Source organism: Cornus florida, unplaced genomic scaffold (assembly GCF_030987335.1).
Source record: "Cornus florida cultivar Cherokee Brave unplaced genomic scaffold, ASM3098733v1 CherokeeBrave_3.0.0_Hap2_Chr11, whole genome shotgun sequence".
NCBI lineage: Eukaryota > Viridiplantae > Streptophyta > Magnoliopsida > Cornales > Cornaceae > Cornus > Cornus florida.
The window spans coordinates 34,917,748-34,930,627 of NW_026775581.1; the positions used below are offsets into that span (position 1 = coordinate 34,917,748).

At 39.3% G+C, this 12,880-nt stretch overlaps 1 non-coding gene across 1 annotated transcript; it reads right to left on the reverse strand.

The window, feature by feature from the left end:
- Nucleotides 1-1,406: 1,406 nt before the first annotated feature.
- Nucleotides 1,407-1,513, reverse strand: LOC132287348 (small nucleolar RNA R71). Its single transcript, XR_009473004.1, has one exon. It is a non-coding gene; the product is annotated as a small nucleolar RNA R71 (small nucleolar RNA).
- Nucleotides 1,514-12,880: the final 11,367 nt, after the last annotated feature.

Genomic DNA, 12,880 nt, shown 5'->3' on the forward strand with positions numbered 1-12,880 from the left:
ATTCTGGAAAACCCATAATTGTTTAGATCTCTTGGGACGATCCCTGCTCACTTCATACTAGTATAAGTGTTTAGTGGTTTTATAAATTTTAAAATATGTGTCCACTTGACATTATTTCTAAACCTAAAGTGTTGTGCATCGTTTTGTGCACACGCTCGGTCGCACTATAGTTTTGGCGCCGTTGCCGGGGATCAAACGATTTTTAAAAGAATTGAATTAGACATTAGTTCTTTGTTAATTGTTTACTTTTAAGTCATTTAATTTGTCAATTAGGTACTTGAAGTAAAGTGGAGCAAACACCAGACTTAGAAGCATTTAAAAAAAAAAATTTGAAGTTGCTTAAGGACCATCTGTAAGTTCTATTTAATTTTAGTACTTTAATTGTTTACCAATTTGCATGCTTTGGACAGCCCAAGTGGAGGCTTAATTTGAATTGTTTTATTTTTAAGTCCAAGCATACCTTCTTGTAAAAGGCATCGACCCGTGTGGAGGCATTTAATTGATTTAAGTGCATTGATATTATTGAGGAGTTTGGGAACATCGTATGTGGAGGTTGAAATTTTGAAATGTGGGTGTGTTGACTTGTTCTAGTGCATGCATGGTCGTAGATCACTTAATCGTCCTCTTGCTTCTGTAAATCAAAATCTCGAAGTTTTCCTTCGGCGTTTAAGAGGTAGTACTGGGGATAGTCATCCTAATCTTCCAAATTTTGATTTTCCATCACCTTTAATGGAAGACCCAATAGATCCAATTGAAGATCCTATTGTAGATCTTGGTCATGTGGATCATAATGGTGTGCACCACCCACCACAAGTTCATATTGTGGATCCTCAAGGTGTGCATCCACCCTTGGGAATACCACGACCAATCAATCCTGCTGTGTAGCAACCTAATCTAGGGATGCCAAGGCCAAATGTTGTTCCCCCAATTAGTGAGCAACAACAACAATATGTTCAAATGGCATACCCTCACAAGGTCAAATGACATATCATCAGCAAGGTCAAATACCATATCCTCCTCTCAATCCTTTCAATCCTCTTAATCCTCCAATGGTCCTTAGGGATCGTTACACTCCAAATCAATATAATGCACCCACTTGCATTCAATTGCCAAATTTTCGTGCTCATCGTTATGAGATTAAGGCTTCCACCATTAACATGTGCCCCCTTTTCTATAGGTTGAGCAATGAAGAGCCTTATAAACATTTAGATGAGTTCTTGGAAGTTTGTTCCACCGTGAAAATCATGGATGTTCCGGAAGAAGTCCTAAAAATAAAGCTTTTCCCTTTCACTCTTCAAGATAAAGCTAAATATTGGTTCAACAACTTGCGGTCAAATACAATCACCTCTTGGGCACAATTGCAACAAGAGTTCCTAAAAAAGTTCTATCCTGTGAGTCGAACTGATTCAATGAGAACTTCCATTTGTGAATTTAAACAAGAAGAAGGAGAACCCCTTTATGAAGCATGAGAACGTTTGAGTGACTTGCTACGGAAGTGTCCACATCATTACATTCCTAAGTGGCAATTAGTTCAATGTTTCTTTTCAAGTTTATCCGATGCTAATAAGGGCATTGTTGATGCTTCTTGTGGCGGAAGCTACATAGAAAGAAATGAAGATGAAATTTGGTATCTTTTCAAAAAAATGAGTGAAAACTCAATGCATAGATCTTCATCTTCTAGGGGTGGTCACCTAGCAAATGTGGGAGGAAAGAAAGCTCTAAATCAAATAGACTCTTCCATGGAAATTACTGCCGAGGTCAAAAATCTTTCTCAAAGGTTTGATACATTCCTTTTGAATCAAGGACCTCCAATTCAATCTTATCCTCATCATTCCAATGAAATGTGCATGACTTGTTCTAGTTATACTCACTATACTTCAAATTGTCCTCTTGGACAAATCATACCAAGTGAGTCTCAACAACAAACAAATGCAGCTTTCATTCATCAAGGGAACAACCCTTATTCCAATACTTACAATCCGGGGTGGAAAAATCATCCAAACTTTGCATGGAGAAATTAAGGAGATAGTGTAAACTCTCCTCAAACTCAAGGTTACCAAGCAAAGTATGTTCCCTCACATCTCCAAAATCAAAATCAGAATTCTCAAGGTTACCGTCCTTCATTCTATCCTCAAAATGTGAATCAATATTCTCATCCTCAAGCATCAAATTCTCAATCCTACTCTAATCCAAATCAAGCGCCTCCTAAGAGTTCCGATTTTGAGGACAAGGTCTTGCAAGCCTTAGGTGATCTTCGAAAAGATAATCAATTGTTTCATTCTCACTCTCAATCAATTGTAAAGCTTGAAGCTCAAATCGGGCAATTAGCTAATTCTTTAAATGTGAGAGAGAAAGGTAAGTTGTCTAGTTAAACTAAGACCAATCCTAAGGGGCAATTTATAGCGCAAGTAAGTCCTTCATTGGAATTTTCTGGAAATGAGCAAGTTTAAGCAATTACTACCTTGAACAGTGGTAGGAAAGTGGATAATAAGGTAGAGGTACCTAAGGAGGATAGTGAATTGACACAACCTAGTGGTTGCATCCATCCCATTCAAAATCCTATTCTTACTCCCTTGGATACTAATGGTTCCAAAAAGGACATTTCATCATCTTCATCATCATCTCCCTAATTAGAGAATTTTTATGAGCCAAAAGCTTCATTTCCTTATGCTTTGAGAGAGACTTCATCATTTGGGAGACAAGAAGGAAAAATTCATGATATGATGGAAGTGTTTAAACAAGTGAAAATTAATCTCCCTCTTTTAGATGCAATTAGGCAAATTCCACCATATGCAAAGTTCCTGAAGGACTTATGCACACAAAAGAGGAAGAACAATGGAAGGGACCTTAAGAAAGTGCTTCTAACGAAACAAGTGAGTTCCATTATTCTATCTAACAGTCCTCCTAAGTTCAAGGATCCGGGTGCTCCGATTATTTCTTGTGTTATTGGAAACCAAGTGATTCATAGAGCTCTCCTTGATTTAGGTGCAAGTATCAATCTCATTCCATACTCTGTTTACTTGCAATTAGGATTAGGGGACTTGAAGACAACATCGATAGTAATCCAACTAGCCGATAGATCAATTAAGAAACTGAGGGAATTGCTGAGGACATCTTGATTAAGGTTGATAAATTTTATTTCCCGGTTGATTTTGTGGTGCTTGATACTGAGCCAGTACCTAATCTTAGAAATCACATTCCAGTCATCCTAGGAAGAACATTTTTTGCCACTGCCAATGCCACCATTAATTGTAGACCCAGCATTATAGACATCTCTTTTGGTAACATGATGGTTAAGCTTAATGTTTTCAATGCGAGTCGACATCCCACAGATGAAGACAAGTGTTTCCTAGTGGATATTTTGGATAAAACCACAGAGGAGACTTTTCCCTCTATTCTATCAAAGGACCCTCTTGAGGTGTGTCTTTGTGAAATGTTTGAAAGTTGTGGTTTTGACACAGAAGGATCCATAAATGAGGTGAATGATTTGATGGACTCTATAGCCATTTTAGATTTCCCACCTTAGAAAAGTAAGAAAGAACCTCTTCCTTCACTCTCTAATACTCCACCGATTCCTTCTCTCATCTCTCCTCCTACTTTTGAGCTTAAGCCTCTTCCATCTAATCTCAAATACGCCTTCTTAGGCCCAAAAGAGACTTTTTCGGTTATCATTGCTTCAAATCTTGAAAATGACCAAGAGAATGATCTTTTGGAAGTGCTTAAAGTTAACAAAGAAGCCATTGGATGGAGTGTGGTTGACCTAAAAGGCATTGACTCTTCTATTTGTATGCATCGCATGCACATGGAAGAGGATGAAAGGCCATTTAGGGATGCTAAAAGGAGATTGAACCCAAATATGAAGGAAGTTGTCATAAAAGAGGTTGTGAAACTTCTAGATGCGGGAATCATATATCCTATCTCTGATTCCAAGTGGGTTAGTCCAACTCAAGTGGTTCCCAAAAAGTCGGGAATCACAGTTGTTGAAAATGCTAAGGGTGATCTTATTTCGAAACGCACCGCCACTTCATAGCGTGTTTGCATAGATTACCAAAAGCTGAATTCTGCCACTAGGAAGGACCATTTTCCATTGCCTTTCATTAACCAAATCTTAGAAAGATTAGCCGGGCAACAATACTATTGCTTCCTAGATGGTTACTCGGGGTACAATCAAGTGGCCCTAGATCCATTAGATCAAGAAAAGACCACCTTTACATGTCCTTGTGGTACATTTACTTATCGACGGATGCCTTTTGAATTGTGCAATGCTCCTGCCACTTTCTAGAGGTGTATGATGTCAATTTTTTTGGACATGGTGGAGAAGTATTTAGAAGTCTTCATGATGATTTCTCAATTTTTGGGTCCTCATTTGATTCGTGTCTCCAAAATCTTAAAAAAGTGCTTCAAAGATGTCATGAGACTAATCTTGTGTTAAGTTGGGAAAAGAGCCATTTCATGGTTCAAGAAGGAATCGTGCTTGGACATGTCATCTCTAAAAGAGGAATAAAAGTAGATAGAGCAAAAGTTAAGCTAATTTCTGAATTGTCTCCACCTACTACGGTGAGAGAAATCTGCTCATTTCTAGCACATGTCAATTTTTATCGCCGGTTCATCAAAGATTTTAGCAAAATTGCTAGACCATTGTGCAACCTTCTTGCCAAGGAGACTCCATTTGTCTTTGATGAAGCATGCCTAAATGCTTTTCATCCACTTCGCACTCTTCTATCATCCGTTCCTATCATGCAACCTCCAAATTGGTCCTTACCATTTGAGATTACGTGTGATGCTTCCAACTTCGCAATGGGTGCTATCTTGGGGCAAAGGGTAGGTAAGCTACCATGTGCTATATACTATGCGAGTAAGACTTTCTCAGTTGCCCAATTGAACTATTCTACCACCGAGAAAGAATTACTTGCCGTAGTATATGCCCTTGATAAATTTTGGTCATATCTTTTAGGATCCAAGGTAATTGTGTTTTCCGATCATGCCGCTCTTAGGCATCTTTTAATGAAAAAGGAAACCAAACCTCGCTTGATAAGATGGATCCTACTTCATGGACAAAAAAGGGCTCTGACAATGTTGTTGCCGATCATTTGTCTAGATTAATGGTTGAATCTTCTCTAAATCTTGAAATTCATGAATCATTTCCAGATGAACAACTCTTTCAAATCTCAAATGGGAATTTGCCTTGGTTTGCTGACATTGTTAATTATCTTACAACCGGTAAACTTCCCATTAATTGGTCCAAACAGGAAAAGGACCGATTCTTCGCTAACATCCGAAAATACTATTGGGAAGATCCTATTCTGTTTCGTTATTGCCCAGATCAAATTATAAGGAGATGTGTGCCGGAAAGTGAAGTTCCGAGCGTCTTTGTGTTTTGTCACACACTTACTTGGGGCGGGCATTTTAGTGAAAAAAAGATCGCTTTGAAGGTTTTTCAAAGTGGGTTCTTCTGTCCCACTATCCACCGAGATGCCTATAACTTTTGCAAGGTCTGTGTTCAGTGCCAAAAATTGGGATCAATGTCAAAGAGAGACATGAGGCCTTTAACTTCAGTCTTTGTAGTTAAAATCTTCGATGTATGGGGCATAGATTTTATGGGACCATTCCCAATGTCTTATGGCTTTCAATACATTCTCGTTGCCGTTGATTATGTGTCAAAGTGGATTAAGGCGGTAATTGCATTCATCAAATCAAATAGTTTTGCTCATTTTGGTATGCCAAGGGCCATGATAAGTGATGGAGGAAAACATTTCTGCAATCAATTCTTGAAGCAACTCTCGCTTCTTCCTCTCGGTTTAAGTCTTCACATGGAATGCATAAGGTTGAAAAACTTTATGAGATAGATAAATCTAGTGAGTTAGCCACTCAAATAGAATCCTTGAATCGTAGGTTCGATCAAATCTTATCATCTGGCTTCACTCCTATTGCTAATCCACAAACTGCCTTACCCAAGGAGGTTTGTTCAATTTGTGTTAATCCCAATCATTTTACTGACACTTGCCCTATACTGGGACAATCATCTAAGATCCCAATAAAGCACGTGAATGTTGCATTCTCTAGACCTGCCTATAATCCATATTCTTCTACATATAATCCTGGCTGGAAAGATCATCCTAATCTATTATGGCATAATCAAAATCAAAGAACCAATGTTCCTCAATCACAAGGGCAGTATCAAAATTCATCCAATCCTATGCCACAAAATAATTCTTTCAACCAACCTGATATTTACCATTTACCTCAGTTTAGGAATTAACCCACTCAAGCTTCAAATCTTCCACCTCCTTCTAGAAATTCTGCTTTTGAGGAACAAGTACTCAATGCTCTTGTTGATATTAAAGCCAATACCCAACTTCTTAATTCTCATTCTCAAGCCATAGTAAAGCTAGAGACACAAGTTGGGCAAATAGCCAGTACTCTATCTCAAAGAAAGAATGGAAAGCTGCCTAGTCAGCCAATAGCCAACCCGATAGGGTAGACTTATATGATTGATGAAACCAATTCCTCAGGTATTCATCATGAACAAGTTTAGGTTATCACTACATTGAGGAGTGGTAGAGTGGTTGATAACCAAGTTAAAAAAGGACAGGAGGAAAAAGAAAGGCTTAGGATTCCCATTGTTCCTATCATTCACAATCCAGATCCCAAGGATGTTTTCTCAAGTTCTATTCCACAGTCCACAAGAGGAGTTGAAGGTGGAGTCACTTCTTCATCCACTCCTAACCTTGAGACAGCTTATAAGCCAAAAACACCTTATTCTGAACGTCTCAACGAACCCTCCCACTTTGGTAAACAAGGGGAGAAAATTCAAGATATGATGGAGGTCTTTAAACAGGTCAAAATCAATCTTCCTCTCCTTGATGCTATAAAGCAAATTCCAGCCTACTCCAAATTTCTAAAGGACTTGTGTACTCTGAAAAGAAAATCCAAAAGCCAAGTTCCTAAGATAGTTTGTCTCACCGAGTATGTCAGTGCTATTCTTAAGTATAACACTCCTCTTAAGGTTAAAGATCCTGGTGCTCCTACAATTTCTTGCATTATTGGAAACAATGTGATAGAGCGAGCACTTTTTGATCTTGGAGCAAGTGTAAATCTTATTCCTTATTCGGTGTATGAGAAGCTAGGTTTGGGAGAGTTAAAACCTAAGTTGGTTGTTCTACAGCTTGCTAACCGTTCTGTCAGACAACCACAAGGTATTGTTGAAGATGTACTTATAAAAGTGGATAAGTTCTATTTTTCGGTCGACTTTTGTGATACCCCTCGGATCCGAGACATGGGTTAATCAGGCCCAGACCCGAGCCCGAGGGAATATCAAACAATTAATATTTTATAATGAACACAGAATACAAAATGAATTAAGAAATGAAATTAAAGCTGAAAAGAACTAGAAATAGAATCTACAAAATATTATAATTATTAAAATCCATCAAACCCAAACTCCAAAACTCCATCAGTTTACAACTCGGGAATCCATCTCTAGTGGACCCTTATTAAACATCCAAACGGAAGATAAAACAACTGTAATAAACATCTAGAAATAAAACTATGGAGTGAGTCCTACATTGTCGGAAGAGTGAATATAGAGACCTCTGCTCAGCCCAAACACGTCTAAGCCTGGAACTGTCGTGTACCTGAAAAATAGAAGTTGGTCAGGCCCATGCGCAAGTTCAATACTACTACAATCCAAACAGAGGCCCGATACGCATGTACATCCTAAACAATTCAACAATAGCTAATAGTCCGTATATATATATATAGTCACACTAAAGGACTCTCACTGGACTACAGGCCGGTCTCAACCTGAATAGAGGTAATATGCTAAAACGCACACGAAGTGGGCATGTGTACCTAAACCTAAACAGGGTACATCTCTAACCATCGTATCCAGCTATGCATCCCAATGCATATATGCTCCCTAACCATCGATCCTGAGACTCAAGCTCATATCGAGGTACCATAATAGTAATATATTTAAAATCCATTCAAAATCCATAGTAGTGCCGCTCAACTAGTTGTTGCCATGACACTACAAATCCATAGGATTTAACTTTTAGTTAATCCATTCATTAATCCAGAATAGGTAGGTTTTGGTATTTTGAAACCAAACCGTCCCTAGTATACCACCGTCCCATACCGGTGTATACTATCCAACCATCCAGCAGTTGATAATATCGGCAACTGAAGCGAATATCAACTAATTCCATACATCCAATAATTGATAACAACAATAGTGATGTGAGCATCAATAAGTAGAGTAAACATAGTCAGTACATACTGTTACATAATATCCGATATAATACTAAGTTTTAATATTAATAGTATTCCACATCCAGTAGTTGATATCACAGACATTTGGAGTAAATATCAACAAGGTCCATGCTCCAAAAATTGATACTAGCAGTACTAATGAAAGCATCAAAACAAAACTTTAGCATATACATAGGCATGCTTAATCTCTAATGCTTCACAGACTCAGTAGAGTCCACATCCAGCAGTTGATATCACAGACATTTAAAATAACCATCAACAATTTCATTTCCTCTAACAGTTGATACTAGCAGTAATAGTGCAAGCATCAAGATAGAATTACAGTATGTATATATACATGCTTAGTTTTGGTTGTTTCACAAAATCCAATTGATGTTAAATTTAAAACTTAGTTCCATTCAACACTAATGCATCTTACCCATATATAATTCAAATACAAGATCATGGTATATGGTGAAACATGTTCTAAAACCATTGTTCATCTCAGAAAAAAACTATTACAGAGAACTAACCACTGCAAGTCTATCAACTCCAATCATAGTATAATTATTTCTTCAAGTTCTTTACTGTCCAAGCTATTCCAAGTGGACAGATTAATTAACACTCCTTCTGGAACCTTAACCCAGACATGAGGCTTTTATAAACATTACATATTCAGTTCTAACCTCATCTGAAAAGCTCCAGAATCTTCCACTGCATGAAAAACCAACTAGAAACGAAGAAAAAATTGAAAAACTGAGCAAAGAGACGTCTCCAAAAATTGGAGCCGCCTCCTTTAAACATTGGAGCCAGCTCCAGTTTCTTGGAGCCGCCTCCACACTAAGGGGAGCCGGCTCCCTCCAAAGGAGAGCCGGCTCCCTCCCTCTCTGCTTCGTCGTTTCCTCCTCCGTTGGACTCTGTAGCCTCTACGCCTCACTGTTCTGACTTCCAAATCCTGTAACCTAACCCTAGTGTGTTCCCAGTCCATGTTTAAGTCCTTATACCATTATTAATCATGACTTAAATCAAGAATTATGCACACAACTATCAAGTTTTAACAGTTTAATAACCATGCAACACATACTGGTGTGTATCAAACTTAAGCACGAACAGAGAAACGTTTTAAATTACAATTAATCCTGGAACAGTTTAGGAATGCAAAGAACACGAAGCCTAAGGGAGAGAGTAAGGATAGAACTTGCCTCCCACCGACGTTCGTTTCTATTTTCCAGCGAAACTCTCCTCTGTTTGCTCTTTGTTTTCCTGCCGTCTCTAAAACTGTCTCAGACTTACGATGTTGTAATCCTCTTTTTAAAACCCTAGGCAGACCCCTAAGTGAGTATTTATAGGCCACACAAATCCTAAGTTCCCTCAACCCTAATCGGATTTGCTCGGCCCATACAGAAGTTTCAAGTTTATACCATGACGGCTACTGTGTATACTTAATGGAACGATACAACAGTCACGGTTGTTTTTTTTTTTTTTTTAAAACAACAAATTAACCATTTTACTTTAATTACCACTTAAACTTTATACCAATTAACCAAATAAAACTAAGTAAAACATTTAACAAATAATTAAAAATTAAATAACACACGTAAGAAAATAAAATTAAACAAAGTCAACAACCAGGTCAAACTATCAACGAATTATAATTAAACCAATTAAAACATTAAATAAAACAATTAATGAAAAGAAAACAATTAATTACACTTAAACCAATTAAAACATTAAATAAAACATTTAATGAAAAGAAAATAATTAAACAAAATACCGAGACTATCCTTTTGAAAATTAGGGGTATTACATTCTTCCCCCCTAACAAAAGGAATTCCGTCCTTAGAATTCGCTCTTACCTTCTTCCAAAATTTCAGGAAATTGCGAGCGAATGACATCCTCCCGTTCCCAAGTAGACTCAGCCTCATTGTGATGACTCCACTGAACACGAACCAAAGGAATAACCTTATTACGAAGAATCTGATCTCGTCGGTCGACAATACGACACGGTGGCTCTAAATAAGTTGCATCCGGCTGCAACTCAATCTCCCCAACATCGATATGCTGATACCGATCCTCATCTCGCAAAAATTTCTGCAACATGGAAACATGAAACACGTTGTGGACGCGATCCAAAGTATTTGGAATTGCCAACCGATAAGCAACAGCTCCAATGCAATCCGTAATCATGAATGGACCGACAAATAGCGGTGACAACTTCCCTTTCTTCCCAAAGCGCATAACACCCTTCATAGGAGACACTTTGAGTAAAACTTGATCCCCAACCTGAAACTCCAATACCCGAGTACGACGATCAGCATAGCTTTTCTGCCTACTTTGGGCAGAACACATGCGATCTCGAATAAGAGCTATCTTCTCAGAAGTATCCTTGATGAACTCAGGACCTAAGAATCGATTCTCTCCAACCTCCATCCAACAAACAGGTGATCGACACGGTCGACCGTATAACGCCTCAAAAGGTGCCATCCCAATAGTCTTCTGGAAACTATTGTTATAAGCAAACTCCACAAGTGGCAAATATTCCTCCCAGTGGCCCTTGAAATCCAGAACATGCGACCGAAGCATATCTTCTGTAATCTGATTCACCCTCTCAGTCTGTCCGTCAGTCTGAGGATGATAAGCAGTATTAAGGTGTAAATCCGTACCTAAAGCCTGCTGAAAACTCTTCCAAAATCCAGATACAAAGCTCGAATCCCTGTCCGATATAATAGACAATGGAATGCCATGTAGCTTCACAATCTCTGAAATGTAAAGCCTCGCTAACTGCTCCGAAGTGTAGTCAGTGCAAATAGGCAATAAATGAGCTGACTTGGTCAACCTATCCACAATGACCTATATGGAATTATGCCCCTTGAAAGAATTTGGCAATCCTTCCACAAAATCCATAGAAATGCTCTCCCATTTCCACTCCGGAATTGGTAGTGGCTGTAGAGCTCCTAGCGGCCTCTGATGATCAATCTTAACCATCTGACAAGTACTGCACTGAGAAACAAAAAGAGCAATGTCCCTCTTCATACCTGCCCACCAAAACTGCCGCTTCATATCTTGATACATCTTATCGCCTCCTGGATGAACAGAGAACTCAAAGTGGTGAGTCTCAGTCATCACATCCTTCCTCAAACCATCAGCAGAAGGTACCACTAACCGTCCCTTGTACCTCAAACCTCCATCAGCCCCAACATAGTAGAATGGAACCTCCACGGAAGCTATCTTTGCGACCTTGTCGACACACTGCTGATCGGTGAGTTGTGCTTGTAAAACCTTACGAATGATAGAAGGTGTAACCACCATGCAAGCCATAAAAGCATCCGATAACTCATCCACACTTTTCAAAGCATTCCACTCAGTAGTGAATAGAGCAAAAAGACTACCAACAGGTCGGCGACTGAGTGCATCCGCCACTACATTCATTTTCCCTGGATGGTACTGTATAGAAAAATGATAGTCTTTTACAAACTCCAACCACCTGCGCTATCTCATATTCAGCTCCCACTGAGTGAAAAAGTACTGCAGACTCTTGTGATCACTGAATAATCTGAAAGACTCACCCAACAGATAATGCCTCCAAATACGCAAGGCAAAGACCACTGCTGCCAACTCCAAATCATGTGTTGGATAATTAAGCTCATGAGGCTTAAGTTTCCGAGATCCATAAGAAATCGGTCGCTCCTCCTGCATCATTACACATCCAAGACCCTGTAACGAAGCATCCGTGTAAACCAGATACTCTATCCTGCTCTGCGGAGTAGCAAGAACCGATGCAGAAGTCAGCTTCCTTTTCAGCTCATCAAAAGCTCGCTGACAATATTCATCCCACACGAACTGTACACCCTTCTTGGTCAGATGAGTGAGTGGTCCTGCTATCTTGGAGAACCCCTGGATGAATCTCCTGTAATATCCTGCCAGACTAAGAAAACTCCGAATCTCAGTAAGTGATGTAGGCTGTCCCCACTCAACCACCGCTGAAACCTTGGCTGGATCCACTGCTATCCCCTTTTCTGACACCACGTGACCCAGAAATTTCACCTCCCGCTGCCAAAATTCACACTTCTCGAACTTGGCATATAACTGGTGCTCACGAAGCGTCTGCAAGACTATGCGAAGATGTCTAGCATGATCGTCCTTCGACCGAGAATAGATCAAGATGTCATCAATAAAGACAATAACAAACTGATCCAAATAAGCCTGGAAGACTCTATTCATTAAGTCCATGAATACTGCAGGTGCATTAGTCGTCCCAAACGGCATAACACGAAACTCATAAGAACCATATCTCATGATAAATGCTGTCTTAGGAACATCCTACTCCCTAACCCTCGGCTGATGATACCCAGAACGCAGATCAATCTTGGAGAAGTATGTGGCTCCCCTTAACTGATCAAACAAGTCATAAATCCTGGGCAAAGGATACTTGTTACGAATCGTAACCTTGTTCAACTCCCTGTAATCTATACACAGACGAAGCGAACCATCCTTCTTCTTCACAAACAGAACCGGTGCTCCCCAAGGTGATGTACTCCTACGAATAAAACCCTGGCTAAGTAACTGCTGAATCTGATCCCTCAGCTCTCTTATCTCCACCGGTGACATCCTATAGGGTGCCCTAGCAATA